Below are 6,688 nucleotides of genomic sequence, written 5' to 3' on the forward strand. Positions count from 1 at the left end.
CATCCTGATGTAACTGGAATTCTACAGCTGGTGAACAAGGCCAGCACGACACAGCATTGCGTTTCACAGGCCGCTGGGGGTACTTCCTCAGCAATGCAGGGCCTGTGATGGAGACTGTGGTGAATCAAACAATGTAGTGGAAACGAATAAATCATTTGGAAAGTTCTCGCCGAGTTTTAATATGGCACCTCCTGGCACCCACCCACTACATTTGGTGTCAGGATAGCGGACGTCGTCTGTCCAGTACGGCGTTTGAGCCCACCGCCTGCAGGACAGTCACAAGATGTGGTGAGTGCTGTCAAAATGGTTCTTTTGAGTGTTGGACATTTTCTTTCTTGTTGGTGTTTTGAGTATGGCTTGCCAGAAGTCACATTTTAGATGTTTTGCGTATGCATATTATTTATTTTGTCAGAATAAGTGTTAGTGTATTTGGGACAATAAGATGTTTTTCGTGGCATTGGATTACTTTGTATTGGTTTATGATGTTACTGAGTATGATGATATGGCGTTGTAGGAAGTCAGATTGTTCTGGTACTTAAATTTTTTTGTCGGGTCTAACTAAGAACGGAGGCAACACAATGGCAGAGTCAAGGATGCAAAGTGTGTCAGAACCAGAAGCGATGCGGATTTTGTTGGAAAAAGTAGCACAACTGACAGCGGACAATACTCAGTTGAGAAATGAATTAACATCTAGAAGTGAACGGGAAACCGCATGTGATAAGTCGTTGTTGCCTAAGATGCAGGAGATTCATCCAGCCGCCGTGAGTTTGATTATTCCGTTTTCTGGCAAGGCAACGTATGTAAGGTGTTCTGAGGCCTTGAGGAAGGCAGGACAGTTTAAGCAGTTAAAGGAAGGGCTACAAAGATACAAGCAAATGCTATGAATACGTATGCAGAGGTGGAATGTTCAGTGGTAGGATCCGTAGGAACTAAAAGTTTAAGATTTTGTTGGACACAGGGGCACAAGTGTAAGTGGCTACTAAGAATATAATGGGACGTAGGAAGTTAGACCCACCACGTTACATGTTGCGTGGAGTGGGGGATAAGGAGGTCATGCCTCTGCGGTCGGTGACAGTTGACTTTCGCATAGGGAAAGTCCGATTGTTTGCATGCATGGAGGTAGTACCGTGGATGAGCGAGTGCTACGACATGATCCTAGGAGTAGATTTCTTGCATCAACATCATGCCAAAATTGACCTTGGACAACGAACTGTGGAACTTGGTGGAATGTTATTTCCGCTAGGGGTTCAAAAATGGTTCAAATGGCTCTGAGCACTATGGGACTTAACTGCTGAGGTCATCAGTCCCCTAGAACTTAGAACTACTTAAACCTAACTAACCTAAGGACATCACACATATCCATGCCCGAGGCAGGATTCGAACCTGTTCCAGACTGTAGCGCCTAGAACCGCTCGGCGATTCTGGCCAGCAAAACTGTGTGCCGGACCGAGACCGCTAGGGGAAACTGTTGTCAGTGCAGAGCTGTCGCCAGGGGCGTTCAACGTAATGAACAAACCAATTGAACCGTGTACATTCGCATGAGTGTGTGTCTAGTGGCACTGAGAAGTCGCTCTGGGTAAGTGTGGAGTCTAATCTACCTGTGGGTACAGTATGTGTTATTGAACCATTGGAGGATAATGAAGTTTTGGGTCCACTGGGTTGTTTTTTGCAACGTAGTGTTGTACGCATACAGGAGGGGAATGACGGGCGAGTAGTTCCCGAGAAGGTGGATAATTTTAGCGCTGTAGATGCGAATTTGAGGAAAGGAGTTTTAGTAGCAAATTTGGATGTGCCAGATGATGCAGACTGGTGTTCGAGAGGTAGACGAAGCGATCAACCACTAACTGACGATAGAACTGCATTGCGTGACAAAATTAAACATTTGAAAGGAGAAGAAAGGGAGCAGATGGAAGACTTATTGTGGGAATCTACGGATTTGTTTTTTCCACAAGGGCCGTTGCCAGCAACTCCATTCGTTCAACATAGGATACCAACAGGGACTGAAGCACCGGTTTACCGTAAACCATAGAGAATACCAAGGTATTTGCAGCCGATTGTGGAGGATTTCAATGATCAGCAGCTTTCGGACGGTATTATAGAGCATAGTAATGGTTGCTGGGGAGCGGGAATTGTCGTTATGCCTAAAAAACTACGGATGGAACTAAGAAATACAGGTTCTGTTGTGACTATCGATACCTCAATAATAAGACTGTAATGGACGCATACCCCATTCCAAACATATCAGAGACTTTGGATCACTTAGGACAGTGCCAGTACTTTCCTATGATGGATTTGACAAGTGGTTATCATCAGTTAGAGGTGGCTCCTGGGGATCATCCAAAAACTCCTTTCTCTACATCTGGAGGCCATTACCAGTACATTAGAATGCCATTCGGGTTGAAAAACGCTCCGGCAACGTTTCAGAGGTTGCTAGACAGTGTATTTAGGTGTTTGAAACCACGGCAGTGTCTTGTCTATTTGGATGATATTATAGTGTTTTCAAGTAGTATGGAGAAACATAGACAGTGGTTAAGGGAAGTCTTTATGGCGTTAAGAGAAGCTTGTTTGACGCTGAGCCTGGAGAAGTGTCATTTCGTGTTAGAAGAAGTCAAAAATATCTGGATCATATTATCAGAAGGACGGAGTGCGAACAGATACGAGGTTGGTACAGGCTGTAAGGGATTTTCGGGAACCGAAAACAGTTAAGGAAGTGCAGTAATTCATCGGACTCTGCAATTTCTATTGAAAGTTCGTGAAGGGTTTTGCAGATTTAGCACAGTCATTGATGCAATTGTTACGGAAGGGTGTGAATTTGAATGGACAGAAGAGTGTCAGAAAGCGTTTGACAAACTGAAAGAAGTGTTAACATCAAGTCCGGTTCTTGTGTTTCCAGATCTTGAAGAGGAGTTTATACTAGCATGCGATGCATCGAATCAAGCATTAGGGTGTGTTCTTAGTCAGGAAATTGATGGGAAAGAACATCCTGTAGCCTATGCGTCCAGGCAGTTGAATGCAGCAGAGACGAATTACTCAACAACAGAGATGGAGATGCTAAGCGTAATCTATGGAATCACATATTTTAAATGTTATTTATATGAGAGAAGATTTCGGGTAGTGACAGATCATGCTGCATTGAAGTGGTTGTTGGAGTTGAAGGATCAGTCTACTAGACTCGCTCGATGTCCTGTGAGGCTTAGTGAATTCGACTACGGGGTGGTGCACAAGCTTGGGAAAAAGCACAGTAATGCGGATGCACTAAGTAGGAAGGTGGCAAAACTAGAAGTCATAGGTTATGACCTAGCGGTGCGGCAAAAATTACAGGACGCGGACAATGATTGTAAACTGTATCAGACACAGCCACAGTTTAATGTGTACGACGGTCTTCTGTGCAGGGAAACGAAGTTAGGGCCAAGGGTAATAGTGCCAGCGAAGTTAAGGTATGAGGTTTTAAAGGAAGCACATGATCACGTGTTATCCGGTCATGGAGTGTGTAGAGAGACGAATAGGAGAGTGGCGGGGAGATGTGGATCAGTATGTCAAGAATTGCATACCATGTGCACAGAGAGCAGATTTCAGTCGGAAACAGATACAGCTCCAACGATTACCGGGGGCAACATGTTCCATCTCTTTCCTGGGGATTGATGTCTTAGGACCTTTTAGGTGAACACCATCTGGGAACAGATTCGTTCTGACAATAATAGACCATTTTTAAAGGTATGTGGAGATGGTGGCTATGCCAAATCAACAGTCAGCAATGGTCACGCAAGCGTTAGTAAATAACTAGATTTTGAAGTCTGGTGTACCAGAGACAATAATTACTGACCAAGGGACCAACTTCATGTCGGGTTTAATGAAGGAACTATGTAAATTGTTGGACCTAAAGAAGTTGAGGACGAGTGCGTTGCATCCACAGGCCAACGGAAGGACAGAACGGGTACACAGAACAATCGGGAAGATGCTGAGTTTTTATGTGCATTCTCATCACCATCAGTGGGACGAGTATTTGAAGCATATTGTATGCGCATATAATGCTAAAGTCCATACAAATACTGGTTTGTCTCCATATGAGGTAGTGTACAGGTCAAATATGCAGTCCCCGTTTGATTTAGTGAAGATACAGAAAAGAAGGATTGGTGAATCTGTACGTCAATTCGCAAGGACAATTCGGGATGTTTGGAAATGAGTACAAAAGGCAAATACAAAGGCTTTGGAAAGGCACGGAAAGGACGTTTACTGCAGTATAGGGTGGGGCAATGGGTAATGCTGTCCAGCCCCTATACGCAAAAAGGGAAAACGAGGAAGTTCCTCATGATGTACAAGGGCCATACCAAGTTGTTCAGACCACATTTTCCGTTAATGTGAAGCTTCGGCTGCCAACTAGAATGACGATAGTACACATTGGGCGATTACAGCCATTTAAAGGTTGCCTGCCCGAATGTGATTCCAGGCGTGTCAAAGGTAGGAAAGAGGAAGAAAGAGAGAGTGTAGAATGGTGCTAAGCGCAGATGAAAGATAGAGTACAGCATGAAGTACCATATGCTTTGCGTTCTAGAAAGTAGTAGAGTATTTGTAGTTTTTTTGTTTTCGTGTCATGTATCATTGGGTTTGTATGGATTAATTAGGCATTGTATTTTATATGTGTTTTCGGGTATTGTTAGCCTGCTAGGGGCAGCAGTCTTTTTGAAGAGGGAGGAAGGGTGATGGTGATCCCTGTTCTCAGGTTACTGAAAAGGGAAGTGTAGCGTCTGATGTATGTGGAGTGTTGTTGGAGGAGAAATAAAACGCAGTTCTGGAGAGATAAATGAGTCGGAGTAAATTTTTCAGCAAAGCCGTAATAAGTATGTGTTGGACGATGTCAGAGTCGTACGATTTCTTGTTTAAATTTTTAGTTATCAACAGGGCTGGGTCAGGAAAGTCGTGTTTCTTGCACCAGTTCATATAATGTGAATTTAAGGATGGAAGTAGTCACACAATCGGTGTTGAGTTTGGATAAAAAATAGTGAATGTTGGAGGAAAATCTGCGATGCTAAAAATATGGGACACGTGCATGGTGCAGTTATTTTTAGCTCAGGGGAAATAGAATAGACTGCCCAAGGAACATTGTTTAATCAAAATCGAGCTTGCAACGAGTCGGCATGCATTTGATCTTCTCCGTCTACGAGAATTTGGTAGTAGTGGCAAGTTGTTTTGAGCAAGGAGTGTTTACGGAAGTGAAAGGTTTAGAGCTCAAGGGGAGCGGAATTTTAATCAATGGAACAAAGTGTAACATATTAGGACCAACCTTCCATCTGCCAGCGTCAATTTTAGGAGTCACACAATTGAATGTTACGCAGCCACAGCTGTACTGGCCAGAAGCCACTTTAGAGTTTTTGCCAAGGCAGAATCTGATCTTGTTAAACCAGACTCTGGAGCACGTCTTTTGAGATCCATAAACCAGTTCGTTATAGAGCAAGAGGGGCGCATATCAGCTGAACAGCTTGTTCAACATGTCACGCAGTATAGAGAAAGGCAACGGCAAATAACGATCATTTTGAGCACCTCTGGGCCAAGTGACATCGCAGTCTTAACTTTGTTTTGTGTTATTTTCTTTCTGATCAGGCGGAGAGCTAATTCCGAAAGGGAACCAAGGATAGTCCAAGTCCCAGGAGATTGGATACTGAGGGGGTGAGATGAGTAGGTAAGGGATTGATTCAGCAGTGGTCGTCCAGTAAGGAATTTTTACGTTTTGTTTCATGCCATGGTTTTAAGGGGCACTAGACCACATTTAAGTTTTCTAGTAGTAAGTAAGCATCCAAACAAGTTTAAGAGTTAGTTAAAGGATGACCCAGGGACTGGGTCTTTCCAAAGAGGGGAATAATGTAGCGGCAGCACAGTTTAAGATAGGGAAGTTAGATTTGGTGCAATATTTCAGAACGCACAAGTTGTAGCCAGCTGCGGGCTGGATTGCAGTAAGTTACACTGACCAGCGGTTGCGAATTGGAATGGAGGCCACAGCGGCCATCGAACCGCTAAAAGGGTAAACGCAGCGGTTCGCATGTCGCGGGTTACAGGAAGAAGGAGCCCACTGGCGCAACCGTGGAGTGGGGCTACGTGACTCGGAGCGATGCGTTAGCGAAACAGAGGTGCGCAGCCGAGAATAAAAAAGTGTTGTTTTCTAACGAGATTCATTCACGTGTGGCAGCTCTACTGACTATTAAAAATTTACACAACTCTGATTGTTCACTACGCACTGGCAATACCACATTTTCTTTCTTATTCAACGGCTTTGATCAACACGTGGCCATCGCACTGAATATGAATGGCGCAAACATTATAAATTCTGGGTATCATGACAACATACTATTCGAAGGAAAAGGCCACCAATCTTTTTCTTTTCACTGTCTTATTTATTCCGATAAATTCTATAACCTAAACACACAAATTCTATAACCTACAACAATAACACACGAGAAATTCCGCCCAGTGGGCATGGCTTTACATTGGTGATTCTCTATCTTATGGTCTCGTAATTATTTAACGCTACAGTGCACTTTCTGGATAGGATGGTGGATCTTTTGCTATATATCACACTTCGACTCTCACACCCATCATCACGAAACTTTCCTCCAGATCAAGTGGTACAAAAAGGAACATGCATAACCCACTGCCTCTGAAACTATCTTGTTACTCTCCCATGCCAACCACACAT

Source organism: Schistocerca serialis, chromosome 3 (assembly GCF_023864345.2).
Source record: "Schistocerca serialis cubense isolate TAMUIC-IGC-003099 chromosome 3, iqSchSeri2.2, whole genome shotgun sequence".
In the NCBI taxonomy this organism is placed as follows: domain Eukaryota; kingdom Metazoa; phylum Arthropoda; class Insecta; order Orthoptera; family Acrididae; genus Schistocerca; species Schistocerca serialis.